The 15421-nt window shown below is 46.3% G+C and overlaps 1 pseudogene; it reads right to left on the bottom strand.

The window, feature by feature from the left end:
* Positions 1 to 5762: 5762 nt before the first annotated feature.
* LOC149337818 (uncharacterized) lies at positions 5763 to 8191 on the bottom strand (annotated as a pseudogene).
* Positions 8192 to 15421: the final 7230 nt, after the last annotated feature.

Raw genomic sequence — 15421 nt, forward strand, 5'->3', positions numbered from 1 at the left:
TGCAACCTGGTCTGCAGCTGATTAATCCTACATTCTACAGCACATGTTCTCGGTAGCAACAGGTTAAGCCGCCTAGCACATCTAACGCGGCGCACTCTCAATACTGCGTGCATGCGTCTGCGCTTTACGCTTCGCCACCAGAGCCGGCTATACTTTTCTCTCACCACCATCGGCATAGCACTGTTCGTAAACCGCAAACTCTTGCTATATGAGCTAATTTTTCTACATTCTGATACCTTTTGTACAGCTGATAAATCCCGCATTTTACCGCACAAATTCTTGGTAGCAAGAGGGTCTTCGTCAGAAGCCGTCAAGTACTTCTAAAGCGGCTCACTCTCAATACTGCGTGCATCCGTCTGCACTCTACGATCCGCCACCAGGGCCACCTATACACTTCTTTCACTACCAACGCCATAGCATTGTTCGTAAATCCCGCACTCTTGCAATATGCGCTAATTTTTCTGCATTGTGCAAGCTCTCCCCGAGCTATGTGATCTTGCATTTTGCCGCAGAAGTTCCCGATAGCAACAAGTTCTTCGTCAGAAGCGGTCAAGCACATCTAACGCAGCTCACTCTCAATACTGCGTGCATGCGTCTGCGCTCTAGGTTGCGACACCAGGGCCACCTATACACTTCTCTCACCGTCACCGGCATAGCAATAATAATAAATTCTGTATTTCACTCATGAAGAGAGGGAGTGCGGGAAAAAAAGCAGAAAATTCAGCTTGACTAGTTCCCAGGTCGGCAGAGTACAAAAAAATTGAAGAAACAAAAGGAGAGGAGAAGAAATAAATAAATAATATAAAATAATGGCAGAGTGGCATAGGAACAGCAGAAATCAAAATACAGAAATGCTTTGTTTACAAAGTCAGATCGGCCTGTACAAGGAACATAAACAAAACAATTCTTATTGAACTGTATGAGACACCGGTGATAAGCGAAAGTGCATGCCGGAAAAAGCCCGAAAAAACAAGAACGTTACATAAGTAAAGGAAAGAGACGAAGAAAAACAATGCGCATGAACAGAAAAGCGTTGTTCAGGGAAGGGTACAGCGGACACATGCAGAATGCTAGAAATACCCCATCATGTGAACGGATTGTTGTCTATGAACAGTAATTTCAGTCCCCTTTTTGAAGTTAACTCGGGAGTGATACCGTGTGTCTAACCGATATTTAACAAGTGTGATAGCATTCTGTTTATCATTTGTCGTCCATAATCTGTCCTGCACGTTTTTACTAGCCATGGCTGTGTGCTTCTATATTCATAAGCTAGTGTCCTTTTACAAAGAGATGCCAACCGTAATAGACAATGAGTGTTGTTTTTTTATTTCAATCCTATAACGCGAACACAAGCCGTGCGAGTATAGGCTGTCTATTATCATTATACAATATTTCGACAACAAAAGGTGGGAAGGGTGACTTCTGGGGACGTTTTCAATGTTTCTTTACCTTTTTTTCTGCAATGTCAGGATTTTTTGCAAATTTCGTTGGTTGTATTCCCCCAGACTAGTTGGCAATAGCACTGTTCGTAAACCGCGCACTCTTGCATTATGAGGTTATTTGTCTGCGTTCGGCAACCTGCCCTACAGCTAAGCCATCCTGCATTCTGCCGCGCAGGTTCCCGATAGCAACAGGTTCTTCGTTAGAAGCCGTCAAGCATATCTAAAGCTGCGCACACTCAATACTGCGTGCATGCGTCTGCGCTCTACGTTCCGCCACCAGAGCCACCTATACACTTCTCTCACCACCACCGGCATAGCACTGTTCGTAAACCGCGCACTCTAAGAATATGAGGTTATTTGACTACGTTCTGCAACCTGCCCTACAGCTACGCCATCCTGCATTCTGCCACGCAGGTTCCCGATGGCAACAGGTTCTTCGTCAGAAGTCGTCAAGCACATCTAACGCGGTTCACTCTCAATAATGCGTGCATGCGTCTGCGCTCTAGGTTCCGACACCAGAGCCACCTATACACTTCTCTCACCACCACCGGCATAACACTGTTCGTAAACCGCGCACTCTAACAATATGAGGTTATTTGACTACGTTCTGCAACCTGCCCTACAGCTAAGCCATCCTGCATTCTGCCGCGCAGGTTCCCGATGGCAACAGGTTCTTCGTCAGAAGACGTCAAGCACATCTAACGCGGCTCACTCTCAATAATGCGTGCATGCGTCTGCGCTCTAGGTTCCGACACCAGGGCCACCTATACACTTCTCTCACCACTACCGGCATAGCACTGCTCGTAAACCACGCACTCTTGCAATATGCGCTAATTTTTCAACATTCTGTAACCTGTCCTACAGCTAAGTCATGCTGTATTCCGCCGCACAAGTTCCCGATAGCAACAGGTTCTTCGTCAGAAGCCGTCAAGCACATCTAACGCGGCGCACACTCAATAGAGAGTTTTAGAATAGGGGGCCCCAAGCTTTGGGGGCCCCAAGAAGCTTGGGGCGTCGAAGTGCGCATGCGCAGAACGCAAGCCCCGCCCTGCGTCTTGGGTTAACGTTTGGGGCGAACGCTATTTCGGCAAAATAGCGTGCGCCCCAACGCTGCTCTACGTTCAGGCAACATGGCGGCGCCCGTCGAAGCGGGGCCTCTCACTACACCACCGATTCGTTGTCGCCGCTACTCTGTGTATTAAGTTCACGGCAAACGAAAGGCGCACGAAGCTTTCGCTTTGTCTGATGATGCCCTCAGCACAAAATTTTAGCGATGAAGTGCTCTAAATTTTCAGATTGCTCCCGTGTTTACAGAGCTGCTAGGCTTAGCGAGTACGCAGTGTTTGGTCGCCATGGAGATGACTTGGCGGGACATTCGAACAGGCGTTTCCGCCTCAGTAGTTCGTCAGCAGGAGGCAATTACCTTTTGTTAATAAATAGATTTACAGTTTATTACAAATAACGATTTGAATTAGCAATAAATATAAGTCTTTCATTTACCCTCAGTAGTTGCTTAAGTTTTGAGCCGGTGCGGCGCTACGAACAAAAGTGTGCCCATCCACGTGCATAAACATGTGCCTGTTCTGTCAAAACAAACAGTGCTCCTTTGAACACGAGGCGGAATGGCATCGGAAAAAGCAGCAGCTGCCCACGTGCGCGTCCGCTTTACGATAGAGGACGATATAAATATATTGAGAGAAGTTTACGCTACAAACCCATTTGAGGATCCCAGGAGATGGGATCAAGTAGCCGCATTAATTTCCCAGGGAACTAGGAAAACTGTGTCGGAAATGGCTATACGCGACCGGGTGGACCTGCTGCTAGCACAGTTCGAGCGAAACGACAGGGCCAACCTTGCAAAGTAAGTAACATCTAAGCTGTTTTTTTTTCGTTTGCTTTTACGATCACTACCCGAGGCGGTTGCGATTAATTTCATGCTTGTTGTGTTGCTCGTAATTCCAACTCGCGATGCTTTAATACCTCATTGTGCTGTCACAGGTCCGGAACTGAAGAAGAGTATGACGAGAAATGTCACCTTCTGCAGGATGTACATGACATGGCCAAAGAATTTGGTCATGTGATAAAGAAAGCGGCGACAAACAAGGTCGCCTTCTGCCGCCCCCGGGCGCGGTCCGGAGTGCCGTCGGCGAAAGCGCGGGCGTGCGCGTCCAGGGATGGAGCCGCAGCCATTCACACACCGGACCAAGAAGGCCCTGTGCTGCCTCCACAGATGCAGAGCTCGTGTGAGTGTCCTCTGAACGGAATGACTTGGAAATATGTCTGTGCTAACCCCACACTTTCTTTGTGGGACTCTAGAAATTGTTTGCTTGGCATTCATGCACTGCTGCAGAGTATGCTTCACCAGTTCAGAGTGGCAGCAAAGCCAGTGTGCTTGCGAATACTTCTTTCCTGCCTGAGGTACTAGTAACATTGCTCTCAGCAAATATAGTGCGAATGTAAATGTAAGCACTGCCACTATTAAACACGAGCTGCACCGGGCTGTTTTACTTGAAGATTTCTCCTGTTTCAATGAACCCGACGTCATCTCGAAGAGGCTAATTGTAGTGCTAAGTCAGCATTTTAGACCACAAGGAAAAGCTCTCTTTTGTCAATGGGTAAATTGGATTGTAAACTCTAGCAGAAATTAAATCCAGTTTACCTGTATCGATGTCCAGGTATTTGTGAATTTTCCTGCATCAATCTGCACCACACGTGCACCCTTTAGCATGAAGAAATGATAACGCGTCTATAACATTATGAACAAGAGAATGATGCAATTTATCTTGTGCCTTCTTGTTGTATACAAGCACCAGTGCTTATTCCTCTTGAAGTGGACAAGTAATACCTTAATGCCTGTCGCATTGTACTTACAGTCTCTGAAATATTTTTTTTTTGTTTTAGGGCAGCAAGGAACATCACAAAATGTGAGCAAGGTTATTGAAGAAATATTTTATGCAGACGAAGGCAATGAAAACCTCGATGATGATCACATTGCCGACATTGCCAACAGCACAATGGCTACCACTGGAGTCTGCTTAAACGGCGAAGGCCCATCCAGTGACCAGGTCATGAACGGCACACAAGGGCAGAGCAACATGTCTGCAGCAATGAGTACTACACAAGGTGCCACAGCTGCAGCAGACCCTGCTCGGCAAGGAAGGCGAGGTAAGTCTCGAAGTTCAGTCACCAAGCAGTACAGCTTCTTTGCGATTATAAAGGTAGCTATGTTGTGTATGTGTACACTTGAAAGAACACTTTTGTGGGAACTAGCAATGTCTACAGTTCCACAAACATTCAATGCGCAAGCATCAATGCAGTTCGAAGAGTGGCGTGCAACTTCACCTCTGCAGTTGAAAAAACTATCACATTTGACTAACACTGCATGTGCAATGCGTCACACTCGAATTTCCAGGTCCAGGGACGAGCTTAAAATAGTTTTGTCAAAAAGGTGGTCCTTGTAGGAAAGAAAAGTTGTATTTGTGCGCAACTGTTACATGCGTCGTTGCATGGCACTACAATTTATACTTTGTTGCTCATTATTAATGTGTTATGCTGTCAGCAAAGAAGGGAAACATTGAATTTTGTTACTCAAGCACCATGCTGTGTGCATGTTCGTTCCTCACATCATCAGTGCCTGGTGGCTCGATGTCGAATTGGATACTGCGCAGTTTTGGTGACGACAATATGTGTCATAACAGCATACTCCACCTAACATGAATACAAAGAAGTGCATCAGAATTTAAGTGTGCTGCACAACATTTTTTGTTGCCATTGCATATGTTCGTTCACTGTTCATTTATTTTCTTTGTTGCGCATAGGTCCCAGCAAAAGAAAAGAGCCAGAGGACAACCTCGAGTTCTTTCAAAAGCGCCTTGATCATGATGTTCTTTGGCGCCAGAGAGAACACGACTTAGAAAAAGAAAGGCTCTCATTGGAACACAAGCGCATAGAGCTTGAGAAAGAAAAACTTGAACAGCGGAGGCAAGAATGGCTGGCAGAAAGAAGGGAGAAGGAAGAAGAAAGCCGCCTCAGAATGGAGCTTTTTGCCAGCCTTCAGCAGCAGCTTCAACGCCAGTCTGAAGAGCGGGCAGAAGAGAGGCGCATTTTTGTCCAACAACAAAATGCATCCCTAGAACTAATAAAAACCCTCATGCAGCAGCAAAATAAATAAAACTGCACGCTGCTGTGTCAATTTCCGACGTGAGGAAGCAAAAAAAAAACCAGACAGTGAGCTCAATTTTTGCACCTTTATTCTGGAAGGCACAAAGTCTCTCTCTGCACCTTTCTGCACCATTCTTTCAGTTCACAACTAAATAGATATCATTGAAGGTACTCGCTCAACGAAGGGGGGCGCAACCCAAAAAACATTCCTACTTGGCTGCCATAGATGCACGTGTGGCAGTTTGAAAGGATGGTTGCCACTCGGTACATCTGCGGCACGTTCTGGAGCAGAATTTTTTGATTTTTTTTTGAAGTCTAGAAATGCCCACAGACTCACAGTTTTCCCAAAACCCCACTCGACAGCTTGTCGAACCGTGCTCATTCCGGCATTAAACCGCTGCTGTTGCCGAGTTAAAGATGAACCAGCGTATGGACGCATGAGCAAAGGCCGCAGAGGATACGCTGGGTCCCCGTATATTGCCACGTATCATTGTAGTGTTTGTTCGTTCACGCTCAAGGCTGCAGGAAAGGGCTGTTATCATTTTTGTTCGTGACGCGAGAAGCGACCAGACTAATCTCGATTGTTCGCAGCCATGAAAGGCTGCATCTAGGTTTTTCCAGATTACCGTAGATGATCTTGACCTGTTATCTGGAAGTTTCCTTGCCGGCTTTAAATTGAGCGATGCCGCGAGCGGCGGACATTCCTAGTTCGACGACCGCCGAGCGCGCCTGTTGCTTACGCCGCCGCCGAGTGATTCAGTTCTTTTGAGGGCGCAAGTCAGCCCAAATAAAGAGCTTCGTTTGCAAGTATTTCTGGTGTCTTCCTGACCGCTGGACTGCCGTCACTACAACGTGACAATATGGTGTAGTCGCGACCCTGCACCAGCCTCTCCAGTTTTTCATAGAGTCCACTTTCTCGCAGCATCCCTGTAAAAGACATGATGCATATGGTCATTATTAGGTCATGTGATTTAGGTTTGTGTGACTTTCAAGGCGATTATATCAGTTTAAAGCATGTTTTTAGCTATCAGTGAAACTTTTTGCGACTACCACCGTGCAGTGCCGACATGTCCATTTCTTTTTTATTGCAAACTTATTACCCTTCATGCACATATGTGTACATAGCTTGAATGCTGTCTGCCAGTGATTGCAGTGGAGGCCTGTACTGTACATAATAATAGTATGAAGACATACATACTTGGCATAATAGACCAGCACTGACAGATTGGACAGGAGAGAAGAGAGACAGGTGAGCTGTCGACTCTGAACATAAGACGAGCCCGGCACATGGCTGTAGCCAAAAGGTTGACACGAATAACAGAAGAACGGAGGCAGAAAACCCTTCCCATCTGCTAGTACTGTTCCATTGTATTGAGATGAACCACCCAGACCAACTCAGCCCTCTTCCGAGTACTTGGCATGCATGTATATTAAAAATGAAATTAATGTGATTTCCACAGTATAGGGAGATTTTATACCTATCAGCTGTGCTATCACTCATTACGAAATGTGAGAGCAGGACAATATATTAGCGCTTATTCGAGTACAGAATGAAGTGGATGCAGCTCGAACCCACCAGCATCATGCCTGTGCCCAGGGAAGGGACCATCAAGCTCGCAGATGATGCCATTTGCGCACATGACTGCCTGGTACTTCACGGCATGCACTCGCTTGTGGCCCGAAAAGTAGATGCGCTGATTCATGGACGGTCGACAAATTGGTCTTGCAGTCCCATCCACAAAACCCCAGCAGGTTGTGAGCGGGGCACCCTTGTTGTGTACAGCCTGCATGAAAAGGAACACGCTGTGTGACGATACAACAAAATATAACAGTTTAAAAGGTTGGTACGTAATATAAAAAAATTAGCTGCAATGTCACTGAACCACGGACAAGGAGGTTAGCGCTGTCAGGAGAATAACTACAATTGCATAATGGCAACAAGTTGCACTACCTTGATTTCGCAGGCAACAAAACAAACAATCTCGTTTACTCTCGATTCGCTGCTACCTCGACCAGTTTTCAATGACAAACTGGTTGACATGACAGTTAACTCCCGATGTCATAAAAACTCCAGTGAAATGTTCCGCCGAACTCACGTTTGCGTAATCCTCGAGGGCATCAACGTTCAGCCATTCATGTGAAGTCATGTCGTCAAGGAGGCGGCCGAAGTTCTCCTCGATGTGAGAGAATAGTTATGAAACAATGCTGGACATGGCAGAGCAGTGTCGGCCGAAGATGGGCTCCAAATCCCACCATCGGTTCGGGTAGGCAAGGCGCCGCAGTCCCATCAGCAGGGCTTCTTTCCCCGTGACGCGCACACCTTGGCTGCTGTCAAGGAAGTCTGGAATTCCTAGTGCACATTTCAAAATATCGGCATGTCCCTTTTGAAAGCGGAACATTCGTCGGAACTCTTCTCCTTCCACAGCATCTGTATTCAGCAGCCCGGCGCTCGATTTGTATCGTCGCGGCGCTCGGGCGGACCGCAGCCGATGTCAAAGAAAAAGGTCTTCGAGCTCCGCCCAGCTTAAATCCAAATACAAAAGTTGGTCACAGAGCACACTGGCGCGGCTTCGGTGTAATTTCGGCATGATGTCGTTGGAGAACTAGCCCAAACCACAACCGACGGCTCGCAGAACGAAAAGACCCAGGCATGAGATACCGCCGAGCTACGCTAGACTTGAGTTGGCTAAGAGTGACCGATTTTGCATCGACTTTAAAACCAAAAAAAGAGCTGTTTAAAAACACACACTTGCTACAGTTTTTTACTCTTAAACCGTGTGTCTGCGATAGTACCAGTTTCTGATGACGAAACAAACGCATATTTTAAAATCTCTTTCAAGAGTATCTTTTTTGTTTGCCGTAGTGGCGCTGCGATCGATAAACGCAACAGAGAACAGCTTAGAACTGACTAGTCATAACTGGGAAAAGGCGGAAGCGAATATTCCTAAAACCACATCCGCAGGGATAGACGAAATTCCAATTAAGCTGATTAATGAACTTGGCCCAAGAAGCAAGGACGCGCTGATAAAAGCACTGGAGGCAGTCATAACAAATCAGCAAATTCCGCACAGCTGGAGACAGAGTAAAATGAATTTGATTTATAAAGGGAAAGGAGATAAGATGAACATAAAATCCTTCCGTCCGATTACGATAACATCTGTTATGTACAGGCTGGCAATGCAGGCGGTGAAATTAAAAATGCAGTCATGGGTAGAAGGGAATAGGATACTCGGAGAACTTCAGAATGGGTTCAGAAGGGGTAGGCGGTTAGATGATAGCCTGTTCGTGCTTACCCAATGCATAGAAATAGCTAAGGCGGAAAATAGACCTCTGTTCATAGCCTTTCTAGACATAAGCGGTGCATACGATAACGTGAACAGGGAACTCCTGTGGAGCATATTGAAAGATTTAGGTATTGGTGATGAGGTAATTGATTTTCTACAGGAAATCTACCGAGATAATAAAGTTGAAATTACATGGGAAGGAAAAAAAAGTACCACAACGGTGGGGGTGCACAAAGGATTAAGGCAAGGTTGCCCTCTATCACCGCTGCTGTTCATGCTTTACGTGATAAATATGGAAAGAAGGCTAGAAGAAAGTAATCTGGGTTATAATCTATCGCACAGATTAGGCGGAAATGTAGTTGAGCAGCGACTCCCGGGTTTAATGTATGCGGACGATATTGTACTGTTAGCAGATAGCCAGGAAGATTTACAAACTTTGGTTAATTGCTGTGGAGACGAAGGAGACGCTCTAGGATTCAGTTTTAGCGCAACTAAATCAGGTGTGATGATTTTTAACGATACAACTGATCAGGTGCTTACAATACAAGGCCACGAAATACCCAAAGTGGCCGAATACAAATACCTCGGGATATGGCTAAACGAAGGGCAGATATACACGGAAAAGCATGAACAGGCTCTTAGGGCAAAAGGACGAAGAGACGCCGGGATAATGAAACATAGGGCATTATGGGGGTACAACAAATATGAAGTACTAAGAGGTATTTGGAAAGGAATAATGGTGCCGGGACTTACTTTCGGCAATGCGGTTCTGTGCTTAAGGGCAGAAGTTCAGTCGAGATTAGACGTAAATGAGAGAGCTGTTGGAAGATTAGCACTAGGTGCCCACGGCAAAACCACAAACGAGGCAGTACAAGGGGATATGGGCTGGGCATCGTTCGAGGCACGGGAAGCTAAGAGTAAAATACTATATGAAGAACGCTTGAGGAAATTGGACGATAACAGATGGGCAGCTAAGGTATTTAAATATTTATACAGAAAGAACGTTGACTCACAGTGGCGGAAAAGAACTAGAAAACTAACCAGTAAGTATGCCGGTCATGAGGACGGAGAAAGAAAGAGCATTAAACGACAGGTTAAAAACGCGGAAGTTAAAAATTGGATGAATTCAATGGAAAAGAAACATAGTGTAGAACTATATCGATTCTGGAAAAGGCAGATCAGGAAAGAATTTTTCTATGATAACTCAAGAGGCAGTGGCCTACTTTTTGAAGCTAGATCAGGGTGTGTTAGAACGCGCAGCTACAAAAAGAAATTTAACGAAGAAGATGACACATGTGCAGTGTGTGGTAGATCTGTGGAAACAATTGAACACCTCATAATCAAATGTGATGGTATCCATCCGGATGTCGATGCAGGCACAGTCACTCTTTCTGAGGCCCTAGGGTTTAAAGATAACAATGGTCATGTAAATAAATCTGCAGTGGAAGTCAGCAAAAAGCGATTGGAGGATTGGTGGCTGAAAAGCAGAGATGTGGCATAAAGTTAGAATAGTAGGAAACCGTTGGCAAAGGTGATGGAGAATCTTAATGAGAATTGCCAACACAGTAAACAAAAAAAATATTAAGTAAAGAAAAGCTGAGCATGGTGGCAATTGCCACCACCCCGTTTCAAAGGGGGCGCTCCTATCCATCCATCCATCCATCCATGCAAGTCTGGCTCCGCTGCGTAGGGGAGACCCCTATTCTAAAGCTCACCGGCGCACTCGTACGTAGCGCTGGGGCCCGCTATTTCCTTGGGGCCCCCAAGCATTGGGGCCCCCTATTCTAAAACTCTCTAATACTGCGTGCATGCGTCTGCGCTTACGATCCGCCACCAGGGCCACCTATACACTTCTTTTACTACCAACGGCATAGCACTGTTCTTAAACCGCGCACTCTTACAATATGAGGTTATTTTTCTACGTTCGGCAACCTGCCCTACAGCTAAGCCATCCTGCATTCTGCCGCACAGGTTCCTGAGAGCAACAGGTTCTTCGTTAGAAGCCGTCAAGCATATCTAACGCTGCGCACACTCAATACTGCGTGCATGCGTTTGCGCTCTACGTTCCGCCACCAGAGCCACCTATACACTTCTCTCACTACCACCGGCATAGCACTGTTCGTAAATGGCGATCTCTTGCAATATGCGCTTATTTTTTACATTCTGCTACCTGTTCAACAACGGATTAATCCTGCCTTCTACCGCACAAGTAGCAACAGGTTCTTCGTCAGAAGCCGTCAAGTACTTCTAAAGCGGCTCACTCTGAATACTGCGTGCATGCGTCTGCGCTCTATGATCCGCACCAGAGTCACCTATACACTTCTCCCACCACCACCGGCATGGCACTGTTCGTAAACCGGGCACTCTTGCAATATGCGCTAATTCTTCTACATTTTGCTACCTTTTCTACAGCTGATTAATCCCGCATTTTACCGCACAAATTCCTGGTAGCAACAGGTCCTTCGTCAGAAGCCGTCAAGTACTTCTAAAGGGGCTCATTCTCAAAACTGCATGTATGCGTCTGCGCTCTACGATCCGCCACGAGGGCCAACTATACACTTTTCTCACCACCATCGGCATAGCACAGTTCGTAAACCACGCACTCTTGCTGTATAAGCAAATTTTTCTACATTCTGCTACCTTTTCTGAAGCGGATTAATCCCGCATTTACCGCACAAATTCCTGGTAGCACGAGGTCTTTCGTCAGAAGCCGTCAAGTACTTCTAAAGCGGCTCATTCTCAATACAGCGTGCATGCGTCTGCGCTCTACGATCCGACACCAGGGACACCTATATACTTCTCTCACCACCACCGGCATAGCACTGTTCGTAAACCGCGCACTCTTGCAATATGCGCTAATTTTTCTACATTCTGTAACCTGTCCTACAGCTAAGTCATGCTGTGTTCCGCCGCACAAGTTCCCGATAGAAACAGGTTCTTCGTCAGAAGCCGTCAAGCACATATAACGCGGCGCAAACTGAATACTGCGTGCATGCGTCTGCGCTTACGATCCGCCACCACGGCCACCTATACGCTTCATTCACTACCAACAGCATAGCACTGTTCATAAACCGCGCACTCTTACAATAAGAGGTTATTTGTCTACGTTCGGCAACCTGCTCTACAGCTAAGTCATCCTGCATTCTGCCGCACAGGTTCCCGATAGCAACAGGTTGTTCGTCAGAAGGCGTCAAGCACATCTAACGCAGCTCACTGTCAATACTGCGCGCTTGCGTCTGCGCTCTAGGTTCCGACACCAGGGCCACCTATACACTTCTCTAACGACTACCGGCATAGCACTGTTTGTAACCCGCGCTCTTTTGCAATATGCGCTAATGTTTCTACAATCTGCAACCTGTTCTACAGCAGAATAATCCTAAATTCTACACTACAGGTTCCCGGTGGCAACAGGTTAAGCCGCCAAGCATATCTAACGCGGCGCACCCTCAATACTTCGTGCATGTGTCTACGCTCTACGTTCCGCCACCAGAGCCAACTATACACTTCTCTCACCACCACCGGCATAGCACTGTTCGTAAACAGCGCACTCTGGCAATATGAGGTTATGTGTCTACGTTCTGCAACCTGCCCTACAACTAACTCATCCTGCATTATGCCGCACAGGTTCCCGATAGCAACAGGTTCTTCGTGAGAAGCCGTCAAGCATATCTAACACATAGCACACTCAATACTATACACTTCTCTCACCACTACCGGCATAGCACTGTTCGTAAACCGCGCACTCTTGCAATATGCGCTAAATTTTCTACATTGTGCTACCTGTTCTAGAGCTGATTAATCCCGCATTTACCGCACAGTTTCTTGGTAGCAAGAGGTCCTTCGTCAGAAGCCGTCAAGTACTTCTAAAGCGGCTCATTCTCAATACAGCGTGCATGCGTCTGCGCTCTACGATCCGACACCAGGGACACATATACACTTCTCTCACCACCACCGGCATAGCACTGTTCGTAAACCACGCACTCTTGCAATATGCGCTAATTTTTCAACATTCTGTAACCTGTCCTACAGCTAAGTCATGCTGTATTCCGCCGCACAAGTTCCCGATAGCAACAGGTTCTTCGTCAGAAGCCGTCAACCACATCTAACGCGGCGCACACTCAATACTGCGTGCTTGCGTCTGCGCTTACGATCCGCCACCAGGGCCACCTATACACTTCTTTCACTACCAACGGCATAGCACTGTTCTTAAACCGCGCACTCTTACAATATGAGGTTATTTTTCTACGTTCGGCAACCTGCCCTACAGCTAAGCCATCCTGCATTCTGCCGCACAGGTTCCCGATAGCAACAGGTTCTTCATCAGAAGCCCTCAAGCACATCTAACGCGGCTCACTCTCAATGCTGCGTGCTAGGTCTGCGCTCCTTGATCCGACACCAGGGACACCTATACACTTCTGTCACCGTCACCGGCATAGCAATAATAATAAATTTTTTATTTCACTCATGAAGAGAGGGAGTGTGGGAAAAAAAGCTGAAAATTCAGCTTGACTAGTTCCCAGCTCCCCAGAGTACAAAATATTCAAGAAACAAAAGGACAGGAGAAGAAATAAATAAATAAAATAAAATAATGGCAGAGTGGCATAGGAACAGCACAAATCAAAATACAGAAATGCTTTGTTTACAAAGTCAGATCGGCCTGTACAAGGAACATAAACAAAACAATTCTAATTGAACTGTATGAGACACCGGTGATAAGCGAAAGTACATGCCGGAAAAAGCCCGAAAAAACAAGAACGTTACATAAGTAAAGGAAAGAGACGAAGAAAAACAATGCGCATGAACATAAAAGCGTTTCTCAGGGAAGGGTACAGCGTACACATGCAGAATGCCAGAAATACCCCATCATACGAACTGATTGTTGTCTATGAACAGTAATTTCAGTTCTATTTTTGAAGTTAACTCGTGAGTCATACCCTTTCTCTAACAGATATTTAACAAGTGTGGTAGCATTCTGTTTATCATTTGTCGTCCATAATCTGTCCTGCTCGTTTTTACTAACCAAGGCTGTGTGCTTCTATATTCATAAGCTAGTGTCCTTTTACAAAGATTTGCCAACCGTAATAGACAATGAGTGTTGTTTTTTATTTCAATCCTATAACGCGAACACAAGCCGTGCGAGTATAGGCTGTCTATTTTCATTATACAATATATTGACAACAAAAGGTGGGAAGGGTGACTTCTGGGGACGTTTTCAATGTTTCTTTACATTTTTTTCTGCAATGTCAGGATTTTTTGCAAATTTCCTTTGGTTCTAATCCCCCAGACTAGTTGGCAATAGCACTGTTCGTAAACCGCGCACTCTTGCAATATGAGGTTATTTGTCAACGTTCGGCAACCTGCCCTACAGCTAAGCCATCCTGCATTCTTGCGCGCAGGTTCCCGATAGCAACAGGTCCTTAGTTAGAAGCCGTCAAGCATATCTAACGCTGCGCACACTCAATACTGCGTGCATGCGTCTGCGCTCTACGTTCCGCCACCAGAGCCACCTATACACTTCTCTCACCACCACCGGCATAGCACTGTTCGTAAATGGCGATCTCTTGCAATATGCGCTAATTTTTCTGCATTCTGCAAGCGGTCCCACAGCTAAGTCATCCTGCATTCTGCCGCACAGGTTCCCGATAGCAACAGGTTCTTCGTCAGAAGTCGTCAAGCACATCTAACGCGGCTCACTCTCAATAATGCGTGCATGCGTCTGCGCTCTACTCTCCGCCACCAGCGCCACCTATACACTTCTCTGGCTACCACCGTCATAGCACTGTTCGTAACGCGGGCACTCTTGCATTATGCGCTAATTTTTCTACATTCTGCAACCTTTTCTACAGCAGATTAATGCTGCTTTCTACAGCACAAGTTCCCGGTAGCAACAGTTTAACCAGTCAAGCACTTCTTACGCGGCGCACCCTCAATACTGCGTGCATGCGTCTGCGCTTTACACTTCGCCACCAGAGCCAACTATACACTTCTCTCACCACCATCGGCAAAGCGCTGTTTGTAAACCGCACACTCTTGCTGTATCAGCAAATTTTTCTACATTCTCCTACCTGTTCTACAGCTGATTAATCCCGCATTTTACCGCACAAATTCCTGGCAGCCACATGTTCTTCACCAGAAGCTTTCAAGCACATCTGAAGCGGCGCACACTCAATACTGTGTGCATGCTTCAGCGCTCTACTTTCCGCCACCAGCGCCACCCATACACCTCTCTGGCTACCACCGGCATAGCTCTGTTCGTAACGCGCGCACTCTTTCAATATGAGCTAATTTTTCTACATGCTGCAACCTTTTCTACAGCTGATTAATCCTGCATTCTACAGCACAAGTTCCCGGTAGCAACAAGTTAAGCCGTTAAGCACATCTAACGCTGCGCACCCTCAATACTGCGTGCATGCGTCTGCGCTTTACGCTTTGCCGCCAGAGCCAACTGTACACTTCTCTCACCACCTTCGGCAAAGCGCTGTTCGTAAACCGCGCACTCTTGCTATATCAGATAATTTTTCTACATTCTCCTAC

The sequence above is a fragment of the Amblyomma mixtum genome, chromosome 7 (genome assembly GCF_055824585.1).
Source record: "Amblyomma mixtum isolate Tamu chromosome 7, ASM5582458v1, whole genome shotgun sequence".
NCBI classification, from domain to species: Eukaryota; Metazoa; Arthropoda; class Arachnida; order Ixodida; family Ixodidae; genus Amblyomma; species Amblyomma mixtum.